The following is an 11,037-nucleotide window of genomic DNA, read 5'->3' on the forward strand; positions in this document are numbered from 1 at the left end:
AGGCGGGAGTCATACTCAACCACTGTCTGACCATCACTGTGACCTAGACTGGGGGTTCCTAAGGGATCAGTTGTAATATGACTAGGCATCTTTGAGACACAGCTGTTTCATATGTACATATAAATACATATGCATACATACATATATATATTAAAGAAAAAGAAAGAAACTGAAGATAATCCAAGTGTATGCAACTCTTCTGGCCACATGGGAAACCCAGATGGGCTTCCTGGTTCCTGGAGCAGCAATGCCTATTATAGTCATTAGAGAGTTAAACAAGTAGATAGAAGGTCTCTTTCTGTGTGTCTCTCTCTCCCTCCCTCTCTCTCTTTCCAACCTCTATCTCCACACATTTCAAATAAATAAAATACATAAATACATAAATATTGAAAGGTGAACTCATTTTGGTACAAATATTATTGAAAAATTTTAGATTTTTTACAGCAAGCCTTTTTAAGTAGTGTTTTGAAACTATATTTTCTATAATCAATATTTTTTAAAGATTTATTTTTATTGATAAGGCAGATATACAGAGAGGAGTGACAAAGATCTTTCAACTGCTGGCTCACTCCCTCACTGGATGTAATGGCTGGAGCTGAGTCAATCCAAAGACAGGAGCCAGGGGCCAGGAGCTTTTCCTCTGGTTCTCCCACATGTGTACAAGGTCCAAAAGCCTTGGGCTGTCCTCAGCTACTTTCCTAGGTCACAAGCAATTAGCTGGATGGGAGGTGGAGCAGGCAAGACACAAACTGGTGCCCATATGTGATCCTGGTACATGCAAGGCAATGGCATTAGCCACTAGGCTACAGTGCCTGGGTCCCCAGTGGGAAGACATTCTTCAAGAAATGAAGAAGATGTGAAGCTCATCTCCCATGACATTTTTTTTTTATGTAGAAGTCTATGGAATAGCTGTTCTTAAGGGCAGGCATTGGATTCAGCAGTTAAAATGTGGCTTGCGATGCTCACATCCTATGTTGGAATGTCTACTTTGGGTCTGAGCTCTGCCCCTGTTTCTAAGTCACTGCAGATGTGTACAGTGGGGAGCAGGGTGATGAATGAAGTAGTTGGATTGTTGGTCACCTGTGGGTATCTCTGCTTGAGAACTTGGTTCTTAGCTTCAGACTAACCGAGCCTCAATGACTGTGGGAATACAGGTAATGAAATGGTGGATGACAGACCTCTGTCTGCCTGTTCTCTTTCTCTGCATTTCAGTTAAAAGAAATGAATAATATTCAAAGAGGTATTGCCCTTCTATTAGCTCCCCTTTTCTGTAATATCATTTTTGTTTGCCTTCAAGTAGTTTTCCATTTATAAACTGTTATATCCTGGAGGGTGCCTTGCTCATTCATCTGAAGGTTTCCTTATGTGACACATCATAGATTACTAAATATTTTTTAACAAATTGTGTCACATTCAAGTCACTCTGCAGTAGCAGTTTTGGAGCAGAGAAGTAATCAATTTCTCCTAGAAGTCACAGGAAGCCTCCATCTTGTGGTCTCTAGATGGCCTTGCTTACTCCAGCAGTGGAATAGTCTGTGCTTCCATAAAGATTATGGTGACAAGCTTCAAGATAACAAACAAACCTGGCTCAGCAACAAAGTGTCAAATTAGTGATGCAGAAATAGAGCAATTAATGCCCATTGGAATATCCACAATAAAAACATCACCAAGAAGACAAAACACATCTTAATTCCCAGAAAAAAATTCACTTTTACTTTCAGATTTGCATAGTAATAGTTTACAAGAAATAAATTAGGTGTTACATTAGCAAAAGTAATTTCCCTGCATAGATCTATGGAATTATTAAAGCGGTTGGGGTATTGATTGACATTCAGCATTTGATATTATGCTCTCCCAAATTACAATGGGGCATAGCTAAATTCTGAGGCATGACTGAGCAACACAATAAAGAACCTCAGTGAGTTATCATAGGTTTTTATCATCGGTGTGTGCCATAGTATTGACAAATATTGTTATTAAGGAAACAGCTGCAAGATCTTTGCGACTCCCCAGTTGTCCTTAGTCTTTGTGCATTTAAATCCTTGTTAATTGGTGGCTCTGCTCATGCCATCAGACTGCACATGGCAGGGGAACCCATTTGAGCTAGATGTCCCTGCTCAGACCCTCCCACACACAGTCTTGTACCTGCAGAAGTTGATAAGCTTGGATATCAATGATGTAACTCTTTAGAAACACTTGAAACTTGTTAACCCCCAAACCTCACAAACCACAGCTGGATCCTATGCCCCTGCTTTTCACTACGGCTCCCCAGGGGCTATTGTACTCTGGTAGACTCAGCTTGAGATGTGAAATGAAAATAATACTAAAGAAAAACATGCAAATCAAAAGGGAAACATGTTCTTGGTTCTCATTAATAATCAAAGAAGTGTTTCACATTAATTTATAACTAACTTGAGACCATCTGGGTCTGCTTGAATCTTGGCCACACCTTCAGGAGGGTGGTATAAGCATTGTCCACCCATTTCCTAACTAGTTAAAAGACCAGCAATGGGGAACATCTTACCTGTGGTTTCCCGCCCCACAAGGGGCCAGAGACAGTTTAAAAGCCCAAGACTCTCCCTTAAAACTTTGGTGTCTCTCTCTCCCTCCCCTTTTCAAGAAGCACCTCACATCCCAGCTTTCTCTCTAGAGGTGCTTCCCCATCCTTCCCTGCTCACCTGATCCCTTTGTGAATAAACTTTTCTGTCAGCAACTGGTTCCTGGCTTTTATTTCTACATCAAGCTTTTCTGGTAACATAAATTAGTATGTCTGCCAGAACAAAGAGCAGAAATATATCACATTACAATCAAAAATAAAAGTCAAATAACACATTCACTGTACATGTCAATTATTGCCATTGATAACTAACTTTAAAGTCACACCTTGACACTATAGGTGGATATTCTACTTAACTATGCAAATAATCTTAGCTTTATTTCTTTGACAGGCAACCTAACAGGTCACATATATTCTCTCTCCCTCTCTGTCTCTAATTTCCTCTCTCTTCCTCAACAATGTAAACCCACCTAGTGTACCCCCTGATGAATCACCTGAGTTCACCACCGCAGATTCACGTTCTAGTGTGACAGGTGAACTCCTCATACTGCACAGTAAAAGAAAGGGTATCTCTCATCACAGCATGCATAATAAATCAAGGGATGTATTGTGAGTACAAATTCCAACTAATTTTATTTTCTTGGCAGCTATGTGGATCATTAGCTTATTATTCAATTTGATCTGGAAATACTCTAACACTAAATGTCATTTGATTTGATTCTTACTACAATGACTTAAACTGACTTTTTACATGCAAAAGTATTTTAAATGTGAAGACATTGGGGTTGAACCCATGTCAAAGTAACACTAAGCTATAGGGTTAGCGTTAGAGTTAGACTTTACATTTGCTAGGATTAGGGTTAGAATTAGGACTAGACCATATATTTGACGAGTCAGGGTTAGGGATAGGGCTTACATTTGCTCAGTGTTCTATATATGCACTAGTAAATGGCCTGGCTGCTCCATTGACCATATTTTGCCCTGCTGTGGTCTGGGAAAGCTGTAAATGAAAGTACAAAAATGGGTTAGGGCTAGGGTTAGGGTTAGACTTAGGCTTAGGTTTAGGCTTAGGCTTAGCATAAGAGTTAGGGGTAGGGTTGGGGTAAGGCTTACAATTTGCTCAGGGTCCCATATAGGTCCAGGATAATGGTCTGGCTGCTCCACTTCCCATATATTGCTGTGCTCTGGTGTGTGAAAGCTGTACATAGTGGCACAAAGATGGGTTAGGGTTAGGGTTAGGGTTGGGGCTTACATTTGCTCAGGGTCCTATATAGGCCCTGGTTAATGGCCCGGCTGCTCCACTTCCCATATATCATCCTGCTGTCGTCTGGGGAAGCTATAGATGATGGCACATACATGGGTTACAGGTAGGAATAGGGCTAGGGTTAGGGTCTGAGGTAGGGTTAGGGTGATGGTTAGGATTATCGCTTGCATGACCTCAGTGTCTTATATAGGCCCTGGTTAATGGCTTGACCTCTCCATTTACCATATTTTGCCCTGCTGTGGTCTGGGAAAGCTATAGATGAGGGTACGAAGATGTGTTAGGGTTCGGTTTAGGGTTCGGTTTAGGGTTAGGGCTTACATGTGCTCAGGATCCTATGAAGTCCCTGGTTAATGGCCTGGCTGCTCTACCTCTCATATATTGCCCTGCTGTGAACTGGGAAAGCTGTAGATGATGGCACAAAGATGGATTATGGTTAGGGTTAGTGTTAGTGCTAGGGTTAGGGCCTACATTTGCTCAGGGTCCCATAAACGCCTGGTTAAGGGCCTAGGTGCTCCACTTTCTATATTTTGCCCTACTGTGGTCTGGGAAAGCTGTAGTTGATGGCAACAAAGATAGGTTAGGATTGAAGTTCGGGTTCGGGTTAGTATTAGGGCCTACATTTGCTCAGGTTCCCATATAGGCCCTGGTTAATGGCCTGGCTTTTCTACTTCTCATGTATGTCCCTGCTTTGGTCTGGGAACACTGTAAATTATTGAACACAGATGGTTTAGAGTTACGGTTGGTTTTCCTTAGAGTTAGGTTTAGAGTTATGGATAGGTTTAGGGGTTACATTTGCAAAGGGTCCCTTTATACTCCCTGGCTAAAGGCATGGCAAATCCACTTCCTATATATCACCCTGCTGTGGTGTGGGAAAAAATTTAGATGAGAGCACAAAGACGGGTTAGGTTTAGGGTTTGGCTTACATTTTATCAGGGTCCCATATAGGCCCTGCTTAAAGGACTTGCTGTTCCACTTCATATATATCACTCTGCATTGTTCTGGGAAAGCTGCAGGTGATGGTACAAATAGGGTTTAGTGTTAGGGTTAGGGTTAGGGTTGGGGCTTACATTTGCTCATCGTCCCATATGGGCCCTGGTCAATAGCCTGGCTGCTCCAGTTCCCATATATTGCCCTGTTGAAGTCTGGGAAAGCTGTAAATGATGGCACAAAGATGGTTTAGGATTAGGGTTAGTGTTAGGGTTGGGGTTAAGGTTAGAGTTAGGGTTACGGCTTATCTTTGCTCTTGGTCACAAAGGGCCTGGTTAATGGCCTGGTGGCTCATCTTCCCATATATTGCCATGCTGTGGTTTGGAAACCTGCAGATGGTGGCATAAAGATGAGTTAGGGTTAGGTTTAGGTTTACACTTACGTCTTACATGTGCTGAACCTCTCTCTCTTTTTCTTTTTTTTATTGTTATTAACATTGTATTATGTGATACAGTTTTATAGGCACTGGGTATTCCCCCCACCCCTCCCATACCCCTCCCCTCATGGTGGATTCCTCCACCTTGCTGCATAACCACAGTTCAAGTTCAGTTGAGATTCCTTCCTTGCAAGCATATACCTAGCATAAAGTCCAGCATCTTATTGTCCAGATAAGTTCAGTGGCCTCTTAGGGAGACCTTCTCTGGTCTGAAGATAGGGCTAACAGAGTAAAGATCCGGTCAGTTAAAAGCCCCAACAAAACCTCAGTATCAATATACAATATTATGGAAATAATTGACATAGTATTGGGTAAACAATATGTTAAAAATAATGCAAGTTCCATTCTTCGAAACATCTGGATTGAGACAGTATCAATGACAGGTTCAAAAAATAACCAACAACCAAACAAAAATTACAAGTTAAATCAAGGCAAACATGTGGTATCTAACCTTTTGGGATTTGCTCATTTCCCTTAGCATTATAGTTTCCAGTTGGGTTAGGGTTAGAGTTAGGGTTACGGCTTATCTTTGCTCTTGGTCACAAAGGGCCTGGTTAATGGCCTGGTGGCTCATCTTCCCATATATTGCCATGCTGTGGTTTGGAAACCTGCAGATGGTGGCATAAAGATGAGTTAGGGTTAGGTTTAGGGTTACACTTACGTCTTACATGTGCTAAACCTCTCTTAAACACCCTGTGTAAGGGCCTGGCTGCTCCACTTCCCATATATCGCCTTGCTATGGTGAGTAAGGTGTCGGTGATTGCACAAAGATGTGTTAGTGTTAGGGTTAGGCTTAAGCTTAGGCTTAAGTTTAAGGTTATGGTTTGTATTAGGGTTCGGGCTTACTTTTGTTCAGAGTCCCATATAGGCACTGAGCAAAAAGCATGGCTGCTAAAAGGCCCATATATCACCCTGCTGTGTTGTGTAAATGCTCTAAATGATGGCACACAGATGGGTTAGAATTATGGTTATGGTTACGGTTAAGGTTAGGGTTAGGGCTTACATTTGCTCAGGGTTCCATACAGGCCCTGGATATTGGACTGGCTGCTCCACTTCCCAGAAATCTCCTTTATGTGGTCTGGGAAAGCTCAAAGATGGTTTGGGGTTTGGGTTAGTGTTAAGATTTGGGCTTATATTTACTCAGGGTCCCATATAGGTCCTGATTAATGGCCTGGCTACTCAACTTACCATATATTGGCCTGCTGTCATCTACGAAAGCTATAGATGATGGCAACTAAAATGGGTTAGGGTTAAGGTTTGAGTTAGGGTTAGGCTTAGGGTTAGGTTGAAGGTTAGAGCTTACATTTGCTCAGGGTGTAATATAGGTCCTGCTTAAATGCCTGGATTCCCCACTTCCATATATCACCCTGTTGTGGTGAATAATTCACACATGGTGGTACAAAGATGGATTAGGGTTAGGCTTAGTGTTAGGGTTAGGTTTAATATTAATGTTAGGACTTACTGTTGCTCAGCGTACCATATAGGCCCTGGTTATAGGCCTGGTTGCTTAAATTTCCATATATTGCTATGCTGTTGTTTGGGAAAGCTCTAGATGATGGAAGAAAGATGGGTAAGGATAGGCTTAGGGTTAAGGTTAGTTACAGGGTTACATTTAGGGCTAGGTTTAGGGTTAGGGCTTACCTTTGCTCTGTGTCCCATATAGGGCCTGCATAATTGCCTGATTTCTCCATTTCCCATATATCACCCTGTTGTTAGTCTTGGAAAGCTGTATATGATGGTGCAAAGATGGGTTAGGGTTAACATTAGGGTTAGGGTATGATTAGGCTTTAGGTTACAGTTAGATTTAGCTTTAGGGCTTACTTTTACTCAGGATTCCATACATCCCCGATTAATGGCCTGGCTGCTCAACTTCACATATATTGCCCTGCTGTGGTCTAGAAACAGAAGATGTTGTCATAAAGATGAGTGAGGATTATGGTTAGAGTTACAATTAGATTTTGGGGTAGGATTAGGTCTAGGGTTAGGGCTTACATGTGCTCAGGGTCTCATATTAGCCCTGGTTAATGGCTTGGCTGTTCCACTTCCCATATGTCACCCAGTTTTCATCTGGAAATGATGTAGATTATGGCACAAATGTAGGATAGTGTTAGGGTTAGGATTAGGGTTAGGTTTAGGATTAGGGTTTACACATGCTCAGGGTCCCATAAATCCCTGGTTAATTGCCTGGCTGCTCCACTTCCACTATTTTGCCCTGCTGTGGTCTGGGAAAGCTGTAGACAATGGCAACAAAGTTGGGTTAGGGTCAATGTTCAAGTTAGGGTTAGGGTTAGCATTACAGGCTAAATATGCTCAGGATTCCATTAGGCCCTGTTTAATGGCCTGGCTGCTCCACTTCTCATATATCGACCCGCTATGATCTGCGAAAACTACAGATGAGGGAAAACAGATGGGTTAGAGTTACAGTTAGGGTTTTCCTTTGGGTTAGGTTTATGGTTAGTGCTAGGTTCAGGACTTACATTTGCAAAGGGTCCCGCAGACTACCTGGTTATATGCCTGGCAGATCCACATCACATATATTTCCCTGCTGTGGTGTGAAAGTTGTAGATAATGGCACAAAGATGAGTTACGGTTAATGTTAAGGTTAGAGCTACATTTGCTCAGGGTCCCATATAGGCACTCGTTAATGGACTGGTTGCTCCACTTCATATACAACGCCCTGCATTGTTCTGGGAAAGCTGTTGATGATGGTACAAAGATGGATTAGGATTAGGATTAGGGTTAGGGTTAGGTTTAGGTCCTACCTTTGCTCTGTCCCCATATAGGACCTGGTTAATAGCCTGGCTGCACCACTTCCCATATATTGCCCTACGGTTTTCTGTGGAAGCTGTAGACAATGGCTCAAAGATGACTTAGGGTTAGGGTTACATTTAGGATTAGGGTTATGTTTAGGTTTAGGGATATGTTTAGGGTTATATTTAGGATTAGGGCTTACCTTTGCTCAGCATCCCATATAGGACTGGCTTCTCCACTTCCCATATATTGCCCTGTTGTGCTCTGGGAAAGCTGTATATGATGGCACAAAGATGGGTTAAAGTTCGGGTTAGGGTTACGCTTAGGCTTAATGTTAATGTTAGGGTTAGTTTAGAGTTAGAATTAAGGATTACATTTGCTTAGGGTCCAATGCAAGCCCTGATTAATGGCCTGGATGCTCAGCTTCCCATATATCGCCCTGCTGTGGTCTGGGAATGCTACATATGATGGCACAAACATGGGTTAGGATTATGGTTAGGGTTATAATTAGAGTTAGGTTTGGGATTAGGTCTAGGGTTAGGGTATTGGTAGTGTCAAGATATACATTTGCTCAGGGTCCCATATTGGTCCTGGTTAATGGCCTGGCTGTTCCACTTCACATATATAGCCTAGGTGTTGTCTCGGAAAGCTGTACTTGACAGCGCAATGATGGGTTAGTGTTACGATTATGGTTAGGGTTAGGATTAGGGTTATTGTTAGTTTAGGGCTAGGTTTAGGTATAGGATTAGGACTTATATGTGCTAAGGGTACCATATAGCCCTTCTTTAATGGCTTGGCTGCTCAACTTCCAAATATGGCCCTGCTTTATTCTGGGACGCTGTAGATGATGACAGAAAGATGGGTTAAGGTTAGAGTTAGGGTTAGGATTAGGATTAGCGTTAGTGTTAGTTTTATGATTAGGGTTAGGGCTATGGTTAGGACTTACATTTGCTCACCGATCCATGTAGGCCCTGGTCAATGGACTGGCTGCCCCAATTTCCATGTATCACTCTGCGGTGTATGGGAAAGTTGTAGATGATGGTAAAGTATGTGTTAGCGTCAGCGTTATGGTTAGGGTTAGGTTTAGATGTTGGGTTAGGGTTAGGGCTTACATTTGCTCAGGGTATCACATAGGCTCTGGTTAATGACCTAGTTGCTCTACATCCTGTATGTCGTCCTGCTTGTGGTCTTCAAAAGCTGTAGATGAAAGTACAAAGATGTTTTATGGTTAGGGTTGCAGTTAGGGTTAGGGTTAAAGTAAGGATTATGGTTAGGGCTTACATTTATTCCAGAGCCCCTGTGGGCCCTTTTCAAAGACCACGCTAGTCCATTTCCATAAAGCACCCTGCTGGTCTGGGAAAGCAGTAGATTTTGGCACACAGTTAGGTTAGAGTTAGGAATTGGTTAGGATTAGGGTTAGATTTAAGACTTAAATTTGCTCAGGTTCCCATATATTGTCTCACTGCTTTATTCCCCATATATTGCCCTGATTATATTGGAAAGCTCTATATGATGGCACAAAGATGTTCTACATATTCAGTTTAGGGTTAGGGAAGGGTAAGGTTTAGGGCATCTTTTGTTTCAGGTCTCATATAAAGACCCTGGTTAATGGCTTGGCTGCTCCACTTTCCATGTATTGCCCTGCTGTGTTCTGGGAAAGCTGTACATGATGGCACAAAGATGGATTACAGTAAAAATTAGGGTTAGATTTAGGTTTATGGTTAGGGTTAAGGTTTCATTTGCTCATTTCATATAGGCCCTAGATAAATGCCTGGCTGCTCCTCTTCCCATATATTGCCCAGCTTTGTTCTCGAAAACCTATAGATGATGGTACAAAGATGGATTATGGTTACGGTTGGGGTTGGAATCAGAGTTATGGTTAAGGCTAGGTTTAGGTTTAGGGTTAGGGTTAGGTTTAGTGTTAGGGCTTACATTTGCTCAGGGTCCCATATAGGACCTGGTTAATGGCCTGGCTGCTTTACTTTTCACATATTGCTCCGCTATGGAGTGGGAAAGCTGCAGATGATGGAACAAAGATGGGTTAACGTTAGAGTTAGGGTTACATTTAGGGTTAGTGGTAGGGTTAGTGTTAGGGCTTATATTGGCTCAGGGACCCACATAGGTACTATTTTTTTTTCCTGGCTGCTCCACTTCCCATTTAACGCCCTACTGTGGTCTGGGATATCTGCAGTTGATGTCACAAAGATGTGTTAGCGTTGGGGTTATCTTTAGGCTCATGTTTAAAGTTAGGGATACGGTTAGGGTTATGGCTTACATTTGCTCAGCGTTCCATATAGGCTATGGTTAATGGCCTGGCTGCTCAACTTCCCATATATCTCCCTGCTGCAATCAGGGAATGGTTTACATGATGGAACAATCATGAGATAGTGTTATGGTTAGGGTTTTGTTTGTTAGATTAGGGCTAATGTTAGATTTGGAGCTTATATTTCCTCAGGGTCCCCTTTTGGCCCTGGATAACAGCCTGGTTTCTTCACTTTGCATATATCGTCATGCTAAGTTCTGGGAAAGCTGTAGATGTTGGCCAAAATATCGGTTAGAGTAAAGGTTAGGGTTAGGGTTTGGCTTAAGATTAGGGTTAGGGCTTACATGTGCTCATGGTCTCATATAGGACCTGTAATGGGCCTTTATAACACCCTGCAGTGGTCTGGGAAATCCGTTATTGATGGCACCAAGATGGGTTAGTGTTAGGGTTAGGATTAGTGTTACGCTTAAGGTTAAATATAGGGTTTAGGTAGGGTTACGGTTAGGACTTACATTTGTTTAGTCTTCCATGAAGGCCCTGGTTAATGGACTCACTGCTCCAGTTCCCATATATCACACTGCAGTGTTGTGGGTAAGCTGTAGATGATGGTAAAGTATGGGTTAGTGTTGGGGTTAGGCTTAGGGTTTGGTTTAGGTTTAGGATTAGGGTTAGGGATTACATTTGCTCAAGGTCCCATAGAGGCATTAATTAAATGCCTGGCTTCTCAGATGTCCCATATATCACCCTGCTGTGGTCCAGAAGCACTGTAGAAAATGGTA

The sequence above is a fragment of the Ochotona curzoniae genome, unplaced genomic scaffold (genome assembly GCF_017591425.1).
Source record: "Ochotona curzoniae isolate NIBS_2020 unplaced genomic scaffold, NIBS_Ocur_1.0 contig_1256, whole genome shotgun sequence".
Classification (NCBI taxonomy): Eukaryota; Metazoa; Chordata; class Mammalia; order Lagomorpha; family Ochotonidae; genus Ochotona; species Ochotona curzoniae.